Genomic DNA, 16,148 nt, shown 5'->3' with positions numbered 1-16,148 from the left:
GGACTTACGTTTTCCCATTTTGTCTTTAATTTCTAGTTTCGTTGTATTGAAATCGATGTCGTCTGTACCGCCTCCGAGGATTTCTCTGTGATCAGTTTTTGTCAATGTCCTGTGGCCGCTTGAAAGGAGGTGTTTTTCTATCTTCAGAAGGTGGAGATAGGTGACTATCTCAATTTTATCTTCTTTACATTTAGGCCTTCTGTATCTTTGCATATCGTTTTGTCCAGCTGTTCTACTATGGACCTAGGGGGTCATTAAAGTCTCCTACTAACAGTATGTTTTGTCTGTGTCTCTTGCTTAAGTGTTGTGAATTTTGTGATGCATAAAAACTCAGGACAGGAGGGATCCCTGGGTGGCTCAGCGGTTTAGCGCCGCCTTCAGCCCAGGGCCTGATACTGGAGACCTAGGATCGAGTCCCGCATCGGGCTCCCTGCGTGTGGCCTGCCTCTCCCTCTGCCTGTGTCTCTGCCTCTCTCTCTCTCTCTCATAAAAAAAATAAAATCTTAAAAAAAAAAAAAAAACTCAGGACAGTTTGATTTTCCCCGTGGAGAGACCCCTTGATCATATACAGTGGTGAGTGCCTGCACTGCTGCAGCCCTACCTTAGGCTCTGCGGATGCTAGAGCAATAGAGACAGCAGTCGGTGTTGGCTTTAGAGGGACACCAAAAACCCAGTCTATGATAATCACTTATTGAATACTTCCTATTGGCCTGGTGCTTTGTGTACATTTGTTCATGAATCTTCCACTGACATTTTTTTTAAGTCATTATAAATGTTTCTGCCTCTGTACACTTTTACATGATTACCCACATATTACAGTTGTAGAAATTGAAATGCAAAAAGAGAGTACCTGACTTGCCACCAGTCACATAGACAATGGGTGGCCAAGCTAAGACTCAGTGTTTATACCATGACGAGGCTAGAAGTTCTTGGCCAGGACCTGGCATATGACAAGCACTCAGTTAGTGGCAGTGGTCATCATTGCTGCAGCAATCACCTCTAAGAACCCAGCTTTAGGATTTCATAATGAGTAGTCACCATATGGAGGGCAAGGACCCTGTAGCCCAAAGTATGTCCAGCAGGTCATAGACTCTAGACTCGCAGCCCTCTGCCTTCAGGCAGGTGAATGACTAACCCATGTGGGACAAACAGTCACTTATTCGCCTCCAAGACTTCAGGGCAAGAGTGTCCCCAGCTGCCTCCATAGCTTTCCTCCTTTCTACCACTCTGACCTGAGGTCAAGGAATGATAGACAGAGAGGCCTTGGGTCAACCAGTTCATTGCCCAAATAGGTCTGTCCTCCAAGTTTCTCTGCCTGAGACCCATTCAATCCTGTCTCAATTATTTGGTCACTTGCCTGAGGAACTTACTGCACAAGGTTCCCTTGTTAGGAAACTGTCTTTGATGGTCAGTCTCGATACACTATGGCCCGGAATCAGAGGAAACTCGGTGACAATGCACTTTGCTGAGCAGTCTCCCTGGTCTACAGTACAACACATAGTTTCCAGACAAGGAGCCTTTCCTGTCTACCCACCCTGCCCCCAGCCCCAGCCCCACCCCCACCCCCACCCCATAACTCCTGGTCCCAGGTATCTTAGGTAACAGAAGGCTGCCAGTGCTGAGTATACAGAACTTAATGGCACTTTTATCAGTACTTAAACCTTCCAGGAACTTAATCACAGAATCATAGACGTGAGGAATGTGATAGCTGGAACGGGCCTTGGAAACTAACTAGCATACCCCCTTCAACATTTCATAAAAGAAAAACGTGGGACTCAGGGAAGTGGAACTTCCTTGCCCAAGGTCACACAGCTAGCTGGTCAGAGCCCAAACTGGAACCTTACCTCAACTGGTCCAGACCTGGGTAAACACTCCCTTGGGCATCCCAGATCTCTTGAAGTTTAGGTCTAACACACTAGTTCTCAACGAACAGGTTAGAAAAGCCTCTTCCTGTTTTATTTTGTTTTGTTTCTAAAGGACAAAGGAAATATTTATGCAAGTTACTAAATTCCAGTGCTTAGGATCAGGCTGCTGAGGCTCATGCTCCAGGTTTCCTGATCTCTGCTGAGTGTGGACAAATATCTTAGTTCTCTGGGCTTTGGTCTTTCATCTGTAAAATAGTGATGATGATAATAATAGTACCTATTCCATATTGTTGTGAACTTTAAATGAGTTAACTTATGAAAAGCGCTCTTATGAGTATCTCACACAGACTGGGCACTTGATAAATGTTAGATGTTATTATATTGTTATTTACATACAAGAGCTTATGGTTACTTAGACCATCAAAATTCCTATGAAGTCAGTCTTGTCTCTCTCTTTTACGAACAAAGAAACTAAAATGAAAAGAGGTTAAGAAACTTGCCCAAAGTCACAAGAATTAAGGCAAAACGGTAGGACTCAAGCCTGAATCACATCTCTCTCTGCACAATACTGAAGTGGTAGGATGTTCCAAAAGCTATAGGCAACCCATAAGGAACCTATGGGTCCTGTGGGTCTTCTATGGCCCTGCCTTCTCCCTTAACCAACCCAGTGGTGGATGCAAATGGATTAGAGTCCAAGAGGAGCCACTCTAGAGGGTCCTGGCTCAGGCTCCTAAGGTACTTCCTGAGGCTCTTGCTGCTTAGGGAGGCAGTCACCTACCTAGGCCACTCCCACTAGCACACACATGGCTCTGTTTATCACCATGGACACTTAGAAGGTATAGCCAGGGTAAGTCATGGTGGGAAGGTTGAGAAGGAACAGGGAAGTGACAAGTCACTGAGGGTAGGTGCCAAGAGGGGTGTAAAAGAAACTACCTAACATATGAAAAAGTTGTTGGAGAGGGAGATTCATCTGGGGCATTTGCTTGATTTACCCAACAAAAACAGCCCTCAATTATTCTTGGAGAAACTGAGTAGCATGGTGACTACAATTAAAGACTCAAGAGCCAGATTACAGGGATTCAAATCCTGATTTTGCTCTTAGTAGCTGTGAGAACTGGAGTCTAGTATGTCAGATTCCTCATCTGTAAAAAGGCATAATAGTCATACCTGCTATCTACTTTTGTTCCAAAGATTACATTAGTTAATACTTTTATTTTTTTATTTTATTTTACTTTTTAAAGATTTTATTTATTCATGAGAGACACACACAGAGAGAGAGGCAGAAACACAGGCAGAGAGAGAAGCAGGCTCCATGCAGGGAGCCTGACGTGGGACTTGATCCCAGGTCTCCAGGATCACACCCTGGGCCAAAGGTGGCGCTAAACCACTGGGCCACAGGGGCTGCCCTAGTTAATACTTTAAAAAAATTTTTTTTGATTAGCTAATACTTGTAAAGGGTCTATCACACAGTAAGCAGCCAATATTTATTAGCTATTATTATTGATGACTAAGAACATGGCTCTAGCATTAGACAGACTTGGTTAGATGATCTGAATAAGTTATTTTACTTCTTTATGATATAATACGCTCATGTGAAAAAAGAGATAATAATTGAACCAAAATATAAAATCATTTTAAGTATAAAATAATATACATTGTACCTTGACTATAAAGTTCCCAACACAGTGTTTGGCATGGCACCTACTCAATAAATCGTTGCTTATTATTCTTTTTTTCTTCAAACCTCTACATTATGGGGTACAAGAAGGATATAAATTTGGGGATCATACAGCCTGGATTTCTAATACAATCGTGATTTGATATGTTTTGTTCCATTTGTACAGTGGGTAAAAAAAGATGATAAAAAGACAAACTGGCTTTCTTGCTGTATAGTCCATGTGCCCTTCTTGTCCATGCTATATCTTTGTGCTGCCATGTGTGTGCGTGTGTAACATCTCCCCAATCTAGTATCATCATCAGAAATTCATAAACAAGAAATTCACGAACAGTAGGGGTTTTTTAGTAAAACCAATACCAAAATGGGATAGCCTATACAACTTCTGAAAGAAAAGATAGGAGAAAAATCTTAGTTATCTTGGGTTTGATAAAGATTTCTTTAAAGAAGAGACAAAAGCCATGAACCACAAAACAAATATTGAAAACTTTGACTTCTTCAAAGTTAAAAACTTTTGCTTTTCAACAGACATTGTTATGAAAATAACAAGTAAGTCATTGGGGTAAAATATTTGCAAAATATATGTCTAAGTAGAGACTTGCATCTGGCATATACGAAAAAGCTCTTACCATTCTATGATAAAAAGACAAAAATCTTAACTTTTTAAATGAGCAAAATATTTGAACAAACACCACTAAAGTAGAAATACAGATGGCAAAGAAATACAAAGAAATACATGAAAAGATTTTCAACATCGTTAATAATCACAAGGAAATGTAAACTAAAACCATAATGAAAGATTATTACATACTTACTAGTGTAACTAAAGTTAAAAAGATGAACCATATCAAGTATTGGCAAGGATGTGGAGAAACTAGACTTTCATACATTGCTGATGGAAATTTAAAATAGTACAATCACCTTGGAAAATAGTTGTATAGTTAAAACCTACACTTGTATCTACCACATGAGCCAACTATTCCACTTCTAGGTATTTATCCAAGACAAATCAATACATATGTCCATACAGACTTTCACATGGAGCAAATCAAGGAAAAGGAGTTTTAATGAACAAAGAACATGAATAAAGGGCTTTGGATAGTCTTAGAGGCTTTTAAAAAAGTAATTAGATATACTCTTCTTCTCTGTACTTGTTTCTATTGGACAACAGGTACAGTTGCACCAAAACCAGGTCACTCTGGCTCCCAGACAAGATTAGATGAGCACTGACAAATCTTTCCTTCTCTTTTTGGAAGCCCTTATTCAGAGGACTCTCAATTAATACATCAGTTACAGCCCAATTGTCATCCAAATCCTCTGGGCTCTGGATTATGTCTGCTGGATTGGACACCCGCCCATTACCTGAGACCTGCTCTAGTCCCAGTGGGAAGGTTTAATTCCAGGTATCCCCATCTCTAGTCTGCTCAAGCCTACAGCAGAAAACATGTCTGTTCTCAGCCCCATCATGAACTAGACTCAGACAACTCATCTTCCATCTTTTAATGTATTCGACTAGCACATATTTATAATGGTTATATTTTCCAGACTTGATTCCTAATTCAGGGACTTATACAATCCTGTGCTCTAATACAATGATCATATTTTAAATTTCAAATGTGTTTTTTATCAAAATATTTAGAATGGAACACAGAGGTCATCAAGAACAGTCTTTATTCCAGGCAATTAACAGAGCCTCCTCAGGTAGAGGTAATAAAACTCCATCTTAAAATGTTGCTTTGGATATCATTTCAGTCCTAAAAAAATACCAGACTTATTTTCACATAGCATAGATCTGAGAAAATACTACAGAAAAGCATTTATTTATTTATTTTTAAGTAAGCTCTATGCCTAACGTGGAGCTTAAACTCATGATCCTGAGAATCACATGCTCTACCAACTGAGCCAGCCAGGCAACCCCAGGAAAGCATTTTAAACTTAGTAAAACTGAACCAATATACTAGCGAAGCACCCTAACTAGTCCTAGTCTATGCAATTAATGAAAGTTTAAATTAATAGATGCTAATAAATAGTCCCTGAATTAATTAATCCGAGTCATGTCAATATGAATTATATAGTCAAGTGAGTAAAAACAATTTATTGATGATTGAGAGAGTTGCAATGATATCCAAACTTTGTCATGGATATTATATGCCCTAAGCAAGTCATCTGACCTCTTTCAACCTCAATTTTCTCATCTATAAAATAACAACTGGACCAAATAGTTCCCCACCCCCAAAAAATTTTCACATGAAAATTTAAAACAGCTTGATTTGTAATGGCCAAAAATTGGAAACAATCCAAATGTCTACCAACAGGTAAATGGATAAACTTCAATGTGCTCATACAATGAAATACTATTTATCAATAAAAAGGAATGTTATTAAAATATAAAATATAAAAATTATGCTGAGTAAAAGAAGATAGATTTTTTATATAGAATATATACTACATGATTTCTTTTTTTTTTAAGATTTTACTTATTTATTCATGAGAAACACAGAGAGAGAGAGAGGCAGAGACACAAGCAGAGGGAGAAGCAGGCTCCATGCAGGGATCCCGATGTGGGACTCGATCCCGGGTCCCCAGGATCAGGTTCTTGGCTGAAGGTGGTGCTAAACCGCTAAGCCACCAGGGCTGCCGTACATGATTTCATTTCTATAAAATTCTAGGAAGTGCAAACTAATCTACAGTGACAAAAAAGCAGATAACAGAGAAATGAAAGGATGGATGACAGACAGGCATAAGGACATGGCATGAAAGTGATGGTTAGATTTATTATCTTCATATGGTGATGTTTTCACAGGTGTATAGATACATTAAAACTCATCGTAGTGGGGTGCCTGAGAGACTCAGTTGGTTGAGCATCCAACTCTTGATTTCTCTCAGGTCATGATCTCAGAGTCCTAAGACTGCAGTGCTGGGCTAGAATCTACTTAAGATTCTCTCTCTCTCTTTCTCCCCAGCTCACATACTTAGAACCCTTAATAACTGACATGCTCATAAAATCACACATTTTAAATATAGTTAGTTTAATGTATGTGAATTCTACTTCAATAAAGTGATACATGCTGACAGCCAAAGAACACCCTTGAGGAAAGGTTGGAAACATAAGAGAAGTAAACATAAACAAGAAAAAAGCAACTTGGAAGCAATAGACTATTTAGGTAGAAGAAAACTTACTCATACACACACACACACACACACACACACACACACCATCATTCATACATGAAAGATAAGTGAAGATATTGCTTTTATGAAATAAGAAGAGCATCAGGTGGTTGAGAGGGGGACTAAGAGGCAATGAACAATAGTCTTGGAAATTAAAAATAATTATGGCTGAAATAAAAAGAAATGGCCTTGGAGAAATGCTTTAAAAACTCTGAAGGAAAATTATTTTCTACTTAGAATTCTATACTCAGCTAAACTATCATTTAGAGTGAGAAAAGAATATTCGGGACATGCAAAGCCTCAGAAGTATCTCCCATGTACTCTGTGTTAGTTTTCTATGGTCTCTGTAATAAATTACTCCAAACTTGGCAGTTTACAATAATACACATTTTTTAAAAGATTTTATTTATTTATTCATGAGAGAGAGAGAGAGAGAGAGGCAGAGACACAGGCAGAGGGAGAAGCAGGCTCCATGCAGGGAGCCCGACGTGGGACTCGACCCCAGGTCTCCAGGATCAGGCCCTGGGCTGAAGGCGGCGCTAAACCGCTGAGCCACCCAGGCTGCCCCAATAATACACATTTATTCTCTTAGTTTGGTAGGCCAGAAACCCAAAATCAGTTTTACTGGGCTAAAGTCAAGGTGTTGGCAAGGCTGATTCTTTCTGGAGACTCTAGGGGAGAATATGTTTTTTCCAGCTTCTAGAGTCCATGCTTTGCATTCCTTGATTCATGGCCCCTTCCTCCATTTTCCAAGCCAGTGGTATAGCATTTTTCAAATCTCACTGTGCCTCCACATTCACATCTCCTCTCTTATAACAAGCCTTGTGACTACATAGGACAGACATATTTGGATAATCCAGGATAATATCACAAAATCCTTAATTTACTCAATCTATAAAGTCCCTTTTGCTATGTTCTGGGGATTAGGACACAAAGATCTTCAGGGAGCCATTACTCAGCCTGCCACACACCCTCTCTAAGGTCATGATCAGAGGATATATGCCCATATTCAGGAAATAAAGAAAAAAGAATACATTAAATCTAGGAAAAAGAGAGAAGAAAGGTATTTTCAGGATGACAATGTAGGCATGTTCCAGGAGGAAAACTGAAAAACTGATTAGAGGAAATTAGCCAAGAGTGAAAGAAGTCTTAAGACTCTGAGAGAAAAAGCATCATCTAATAGACTCTTAGGTAAATTCAGGCCTCAGAGAAAGTTTTGCTTTTGAGGAAATTTTGGGATGAATTGGTATAAACATATACAAAACTAGATAAACAAAAATATAAACAATTATTTTTCCATGGAATACAAAATGTGTGCAAAAAGGAAAAATAAATATAATAGGCTGCATGGCTTAACTGTAGTTAGCATTTGCATAGGCATAATATTGCAAGCAATGAATCCAGCCAAAATTATAATAGATTATGATGGAAGAGTAAGAGGATGGGAAATGTATGGTAATGGTGCTGGTGGTGGTGATTGTGAGAGGGAGCCCATTTCATAGTGGACAGTCAATAGATAATGACTAAAACTGAAAAAACAAGTTGTAGCTATATGTTATTTAAGATCATGAAGATAAACATGAAAAGAAAGAATTGAAATCAAGAAGTAGGTATGGAAAAGGGGATGGACGTCAGTGATGGCCCTCATCTGCAGGCCAGAATAAGAGTTGCTGTTATAAAACTGGGACTGTTGACAGTAATAGAGATGATAATATCCCCAAATGAAGACCAGATAGAAGTGCTTTATTATTTTTTTACAGACTAACCTTTTTTTTAAAAAGATTTTATTTATTTATTCATGAGAGACAGAGAGAGAGAGGCAGAGACATAGGCAGAGGGAGAAGCAGGCTTCCTGCAAGGAGCCCGATGCAGGACTGAATCCCAAGACCCCAAGATCATGCCCTGAGCCAAAGGTAGATGCTCAACCACTGATACACCCAGGTACCCCCAGGTAGAAGTGCTGAATCTAGACACAACACTGACATGATTATTGTGACGAACAGTGAAGTTGAAGGGGCAGTCAGAGAAGCCTGGCTCACAGAATTATGGAGATGTTTAATAGAACACAGAATCCCTAGAAACAAGATACATGGGCAGCCTACCAAGGGCATTACAAAATCATCCAAAAAAAAAAAAAATCAAGGATGGATGATTAGGAGGCAGAGGCGGCTCCCCCAGTAAAAATTCATGATACTTTACCCAGGTTCTAGGCCAGGACCAGTTTTCTGACCAGAAGTCAATTGACTAAATAAGAGGTCAGATTCTCAGGAAGAAGGTCCCTACAACACTACAGCAACTATATAAAAGAAAGAGCTCTTCTGTAGGACCAAGTGGGGTGCAAATGGCCCTGCGGCTTGGGTCCATGTGACCAGTAGACCATATGTTATTGGAGGATGTCTATGGCAGGAAAAGATGTTTTATGGAGTTAATGGAAACCTTCAGTAGGAGGATCACTGTACAGACCTTTAGGGTTCTGTGTGGCCATGCCATGTGCAATAAAAAATTACTCTCAAAAAACAGCATCTCTTCCTGATGATTAGGGCCAATTATTCCTGCAAGGATTTTAATTCCTTTACTTTTCTAATGGGCTCTTGGCATGAGGAACCCAAAGTAACTAGAAAGCAGCTTAAACTTTAATAGGACTCTTTTTTTTTAAGATTTTTATTTATTTATTTGAGAGAGAAAGGGCATGAATGGCAGGGGATGGGGGAGAGGTTGTGCAGCTGAGGGAGAGGGAGAAGCAGACTCCCCACTGAGCAGGGAGTTCAACACAGGGCTCAGTCCCAGGACCTCAAGATCATGACCAGGACCACAAGATCATGACCTGAGCCAAAGGCAGACATTTAACTGAATTAGACACCAGGTGCCCCTAAATGGACTCTTATTATGAGCCTAGTGGAAGAGTTTTTTCTATGGAGGCAAAGTCCAAGGTTATGAGGAGAGGAAGCACAAATTTCCTATTTTCTGAAATATGAAATGTGAAATATTTGTGAAATATGAAAGCACAGATTGAAAACAAAAACAAAAAAAGATACACCACACCAACAGTAACTTTTATTTATTTTTATTTTTATTTTTTTTCCAACAGTAACTTTTAAAACACTGGTATAGCTTTCTTATTATCAGAAAAATAGTCTTCAAAACAAAGAGTATCATTATAGAAAAATAGGGGTATTTCATAATGACAAAAGAGCCAGTTCATCAAAAACACATAGAAATCTTAAATTTTTATGTGTTTATATGTATATGTTCCTAAATGTGTATGTCCTAATGATAGAGTTTAAAAGCATATGGGAAGCAACAATTGACAAAAGTAGAGGGAGAAAAGAAAATGAACAATCATAGTTGGACACTTGAATACTTCTCTCTTCGTAACTGATACAAAAAGAAAATAGAGAACTAGTGAAAATATAAAAGTTTGAACACTATCAACCAGCTTGATTTAGTAGGTATTTATGGAACACTATATCCAACAACTGAAGAATACACATTCTTTTTTATTATTATTATTGGAGTTCAATTTGCCAACATATAGCATAACACCCAGTGCTCATCCTATCAAGTCCCCCCCCTCAGTGCCCGTCACACAGTCACCCCCCCACCCCTGTCCACCTCCCTTTCCACCACCCCTTGTTCGTTTCCCAGAGTTAGGAGTCTCTCATGTTCTGTCTCCCTTTCTTTAAACACCTACAGACCATTCATCAAGAAATACACATATGCTGAGCAATAAAATAAGTCTGAATATATCAAAATACTGAAGCCATAAAGTATATGCTCTATGAGTCAAGTAAGTTAGAAATTAATATTAAAATATATGTGGAAATCCATAGAAATCCGAGAATTAACATTTTTAATATCCTTGAGATCAAAGAACAATTGAACTAAAATACATTGACTAAATGACAAGGAAAGCTCAATTCATTAAAACTTGGGGAATTCAGAGGTGCCTGGGTGGCTCATTTGGTTAAGTGTCTGCCTTTAGCTCAGGTCATGATCCTGGGGTCCTGGGATGGAGCCATGCTTCCTGCTCCACAGGAACCTTGCTTCTTCTCCTCCCGCTTGCCACTCCCCCTGCTTGTGCTCTCTCTCCCTTTCTGTCAAATAAATAAATAAAATCTTTTTTTAAAAAATTGGGGGGGGGGAAATTGGGGGAATTCAGCTGAAAGAGCAAGTTCATATATAAAGAGGAAGTTTATAACTTTATATATTTATATTAGAAAACAGGTAGATCTATAATCATGATTTAAGATTCCACATTAGGAAGCTAGAAAAGAAAGCAAAATAAGCTCAAAGTAAGCAGAAAAAGGTAATAAGTATAAAAAAAATTCAGTGGGGACGCCTGGGTAGCTCAGCGGTTGAGCGCCTGCCTTTGGCTGAGAGCATGATCCTAGGGTCCAGGATCGGACCCACATCAAGAGGGCAGCCCTGGGGGCTCAGTGGTTTAGCGCCGCCTTCGGCCCAGGGTGTGATCCTGGAGACCCGGGATCGAGTCCCACGTGGGGCTCCCTGCATGGAGCCTGCTTCTCCCTCTGCCTGTGTCTCTGCCTCTCTCTTTCTCTGTGTGTGTCTCTCAATAATAAATAAATAAATAAATAAATAAATAAATAAATAAATAAATAAATAAATAAATAAATAAAATCTTTAAAAAAAAAATGAGGAAAGATGGGATGCCTGACTGGCTCAGTCCATAAAGCGTGGGATCTCGATATTGGGGTTACAAGTTCATGCCCGACATTAGATGTAGAGATTGCTTGAAAATAAAATTTAAAAAAAAAAGAAAAAGAAAATAAAATTTTAAAAAATAAGCAAGAGAAAAGAATCCACAAATAGCCAACATCAAGATCAGATCCTACATACATTAAAGGATAAGGCTATAATAAGGGGTTATTTTGAACAACTTCATGCCAACACATTAAACAATGTTGATGAAATGAATGAATTTTTTGAATAACACAACATGACTGATAAAGATAGCTGCTTACCTATGAAAGAAAACTGAATTCTTAATTTAAAACCTCTCCACAAAGAAAACCCCTAGCCTAGATAGCTCTGTAGGTGAATTCTATTAAACATCTAAGGAAGAAATAATAGCAATACTACACAAACTCTTTTACAAACTGGAGGAAGAGAGAACAGAGACCACTGTCTTTTTTTTTTTTAAGATTTTATTTATTTGTTCACGAAAGATACACACAGAGAGAGACAGAGACACAGGCAGAGAGAGATGCATTCTTCTCACAAGGAGCCTGATGCAGGACCCGATCTGGGGACCCCAGGATCATGCCCTAAGCCAAAGGCAGATGCTCAGCTACTGAGCCACCCTGGCACCCCCAGAGACTACTTTCTAATTCATTTTATAAGCCATCCTTAATAACAAATAAACAAAACCTAATAAAAGACATGGCAAGAAAAGAAGTAATCAAACCAATCTTTCTCATGAACTAGATACAAAACTCTTTAACAAAATATTAGCAAATTAAATTCAATAATATAAAAAGGACAATATATTGTGACCAAGTTAGGTTTATCCTGGTAATGCAAGGTTGTTCTGACATTCTTTTTTTTTATGATTTTATTTATTTATTCATGAGAGACACGGAGAAAGAGGCGGAGACATAGGCAGAGGGAGATGCAGGCTCCCCACAGGGAGCCCTATGTGGGACTCAATCCTGGAACTCTGGGATCACATACTGAGCCAAAGGCAGATACTCAACTGCTGAGCCACCTAGGCATCCCTTGCTCTGACATTCTAAAATTATGTAATTCACAAATCTAATTAATATAGTTAACAGACTTAAAGATAAAATTATTTAATGAGCACAATAGCTAAAGAAAAAGAGCACATGAAAAAATCCAACATGCATTCATGATTTTAAAAGAAATATCTTATAAATCGAAAAATTAAAGAGAACCTCCACAATCTGATAAAAGGTATCTAAGGAAAACCTATAGCTAACATTATGATTAATGGTAAAATATTAACCATGTTCTCCCTAATATGAGAGACAAGGTAAGGATATACATTCTCACCGTTCTGTTCAATATCCCATTAATGGGCTTGCCAGTTTCATGAGGCAAAAAAGATTAGAAAAAGGCATAAATACTGGGGAAAAAATTAAATTGTCTTTACTTAGAGGCAACATGATGTGGACATAGACACCCAAAAGAAACAACAACAATTTTTAAAACCCTGCTACTCAATTTGGTAAGTGAATTTAGCAAGGTCTCAGTATACACAGCCAATAATACAAAAATCCATTATATATCTATATATTAGCAACAAACAACTGGAAATTAAATTTTAAAATAAATTCCATTTATAATAGCACCATAGCACATAAAAAATCTGTATGTAAATTTAACTAAAGAAACAAAAAGACTTCTGTGCTGCAAAACTACAATGTATTATTGAGAGAAATTAAAGATGTCCTAAACAGATGGAATGCTGTATCATGCTTGTGGGCTGGAAAAAATACTGTAAATATGTCATAAAGGCAGAAAAATATATCAATGGAAAAGAATAGAGAGAAAAAAGAAAGAATAGAGAGTCCAGAAATAGGCTCACACATACCCTGATAATTGATTTCTTCTTTTTTACAAAGGCACCGATGTAATTCAATGACAAAAAGAAAGTCTAACAAATTATGCTGGGGAAAAAAGCAAACTTTGTCTGTACCTTATAGTATAAAGAAAATTTAATTTGAGGTGAATTAGTGCTTAGATGTAAAAGCTAAACCTATAAAGTTCTTAGAATAAAATAAAATATGAATATCTTTATAAAGAGGGACTAGGCAAAGATTTCTTTGTACAGAGAAAGCAGAAATTCTAAAAGAGAAAATTGATGAATAAGAATTCAACAAAATTAAAAGCATTTGCTCATCAAAAAACACCTTTCAGTGAATGATAAGTAAACACTGAAAAATGCTCATCATTAGTTATCAGGAAAACGCAAATTAAAATTACAACAAGCTATTCACATATGCACTACTATGGCTAAAACTAGACTAAAACAACACATGTTAAGAGCATGGAAAGCCACTAGGCTTCTCATATATTGTTGGTGAGAGTGAAAAATGTTACAACTACTGTGGTAAACTTTTTAAGAGTTTCTTTTTCTTTAAGACTTTTTTAAAAAGATTTTATTTATTATTTATTTATTTATTATTTATTTATTTATTTATTTATTTATTTATTCATGGAAGATACAGAGAGAGAGAGAGGCAGAGACATAAGCAGAAGAAGGAGCTACCCGCAGGGAGCCCAATGCAGGACTTGATCCCACAACCCTGAGATCTTGACCTCAGCCAAAGGCAGACTCTCAAAGACAGACTCTGAAGGCAGATGCTTAACCTACTGAACCACCCAGGTGCCCCTTTAAGAGTTTCTTATAAAGCTAAATATATACTTACTTACAATCCCACAATTTCATTCAGAGATATTTACCCAAAAGAAAATAAAAATATATGTACAAAGATTTACACATCAATGTTCACTGCATCTTTATTTATAATGTAAAGCATTGGAAACAATCAAATGTCCATCAACAGAAAATAAATAAATAAAATGCGGCAAACCCATCTTATGGAATATTACTCTTTAATAAAAAAGAAGATGGGATACGTGGGTGGCTCAGTAGGTTAGGCGTCTGCCTTCAGCTCAGGTTTGATCCCCAGGTCCTGGGATTGAGTCCTGACTTGGGTTCCTTGCTCAGTGGGGAGCCTGCTCCTTCCTCTCTCTCTTGTGCCCTGGGCCAAAGGCAGGACCAAACCACAGAGCCACCCAGGGGTCCCCTACCCCTGCTTTTTAAAGGACATTATTAAAAGAATGAAAAAATTACACCACAGACTGAGAGACAATACTTATAAGTCATGTATCTGATAAAGACTTGTATCTAGGGGCACTTGGGTGGCTTCAGTCAGTTGGGTGTCTCTGCCTTTGGCTTAGGTCATGATCTCAGGGTCCTGGGATCAAGCCCTGTGTTGGGCTCCCAGCTTGGCAGGAGTCTGCTTCTCTCTCTCACTCTGTGTGTACACTCATTCTATCTCTATCTAATAGGTAAAAAATTTTAAAAAGGCATGGCTCTTTCTAAAAAAATTAAAAAGCAAATACTTTATCCAAAATTTGTAAAGGATATTCAAAACTCAATAATAAGAAAAAAGAGGGACTTCCGGGGAAGATGGTGGAATAGGAGGACCCTGAGCTCACCTCATCCCACAAATACAATTAAATAGCACCCACATCAATGTAAATAACCCAGAAAGCAATCCAAAGATTGGCAGAACAGACTCTCCACAGCTAAGTGTAGAAAAAAGACCACAATGAGAGAATAGGAAGGGCAGAGATGCAGTCAGGAGCTAAATGGACCTGTGGGACTGTCCCTGGGAGGGATGGACACAGAAGGCATGGAAATGGGAGAGAAACAGACTGTCACACTGGGGACCCCTAACAGATAATATGAATCCCCATAACATAGAGTTTTGAAAATCAGAGGAGCATAATTTTGTGAGTTCTTACACTCAGCTTACACTTACCTTGGACGTTAAAAATCAGCAGGCTCAGCTCTGGGAGAGTAAGGAGAGTAAGAAGAAACTGAGTCCTGCCATTAAAGGGACAGCACAACAAACAGCCCCATGAAGATACACCATAGAAGCAACAGTTTGAAAAATGCCTGGGGTACACAGCAAGGGGATTTGTTTATTAATCTCAGAGCATGTGCTGGAGGGGCAGAGAACTTTGGGAGACTTTTCCAAGAGCAAAAGAATTAGAAGGTGCCATTTCCCTCCCTTGTCCCTCAGCCTAGACACAGGGACACCTACAGAAACCAGCATAGCACCAACACTTTCTACCAAACTTGTTATTAGTGCACTCATCCCCCTAAGTTCTCCTAGAGACATGTCCCCTCGCTTTCTGCCTGGCCTGGCTCCAGTTCCCCTCCCATTGCAGACTTGCCCAAACATTACTAACACTGCACTCCCAAACTCCCACCCTCCTACCCCATTCTCCTGCAAACCTGCCTCCTCAGATATACCCTTGGTTGGAGCCCCCCCAAAGTGGTGCTTTCATAAAGCCACTATTTTAAGAGCAGGAGATACAGCTAACTTTCCTAACACATAGACACAAGCACAGAGAGTTACACAAAATGAGGAGACAGAAGAATATGTTACAAATGAAAGAACAGGACAAAATCACAGCAAAAAGAGCTAAAAGAAAAGGAGATAAGTAATATATCTGATAGAGAATTTAAGACTACTCTCTGGACTTGAAAAAAGAGCAGTGGACCTCAGTGAGACTCTCAACAAAGAGATGAAAACATAAAAAAAAGAACCAATCAGAGATGAAGAACTCAGTAACTGTAAGTGAAAAATAGCCTCAGTGGAGTAAATAGTAAACAAGAGGAAGCAGAAGGACAGATCAACGATCTGGAGGACAGAGCAATA

Source organism: Nyctereutes procyonoides, unplaced genomic scaffold, assembly GCF_905146905.1.
Source record: "Nyctereutes procyonoides isolate TBG_1078 unplaced genomic scaffold, NYPRO_anot_genome, whole genome shotgun sequence".
NCBI classification, from domain to species: domain Eukaryota; kingdom Metazoa; phylum Chordata; class Mammalia; order Carnivora; family Canidae; genus Nyctereutes; species Nyctereutes procyonoides.
This window is presented reverse-complemented; position numbering follows the sequence as displayed.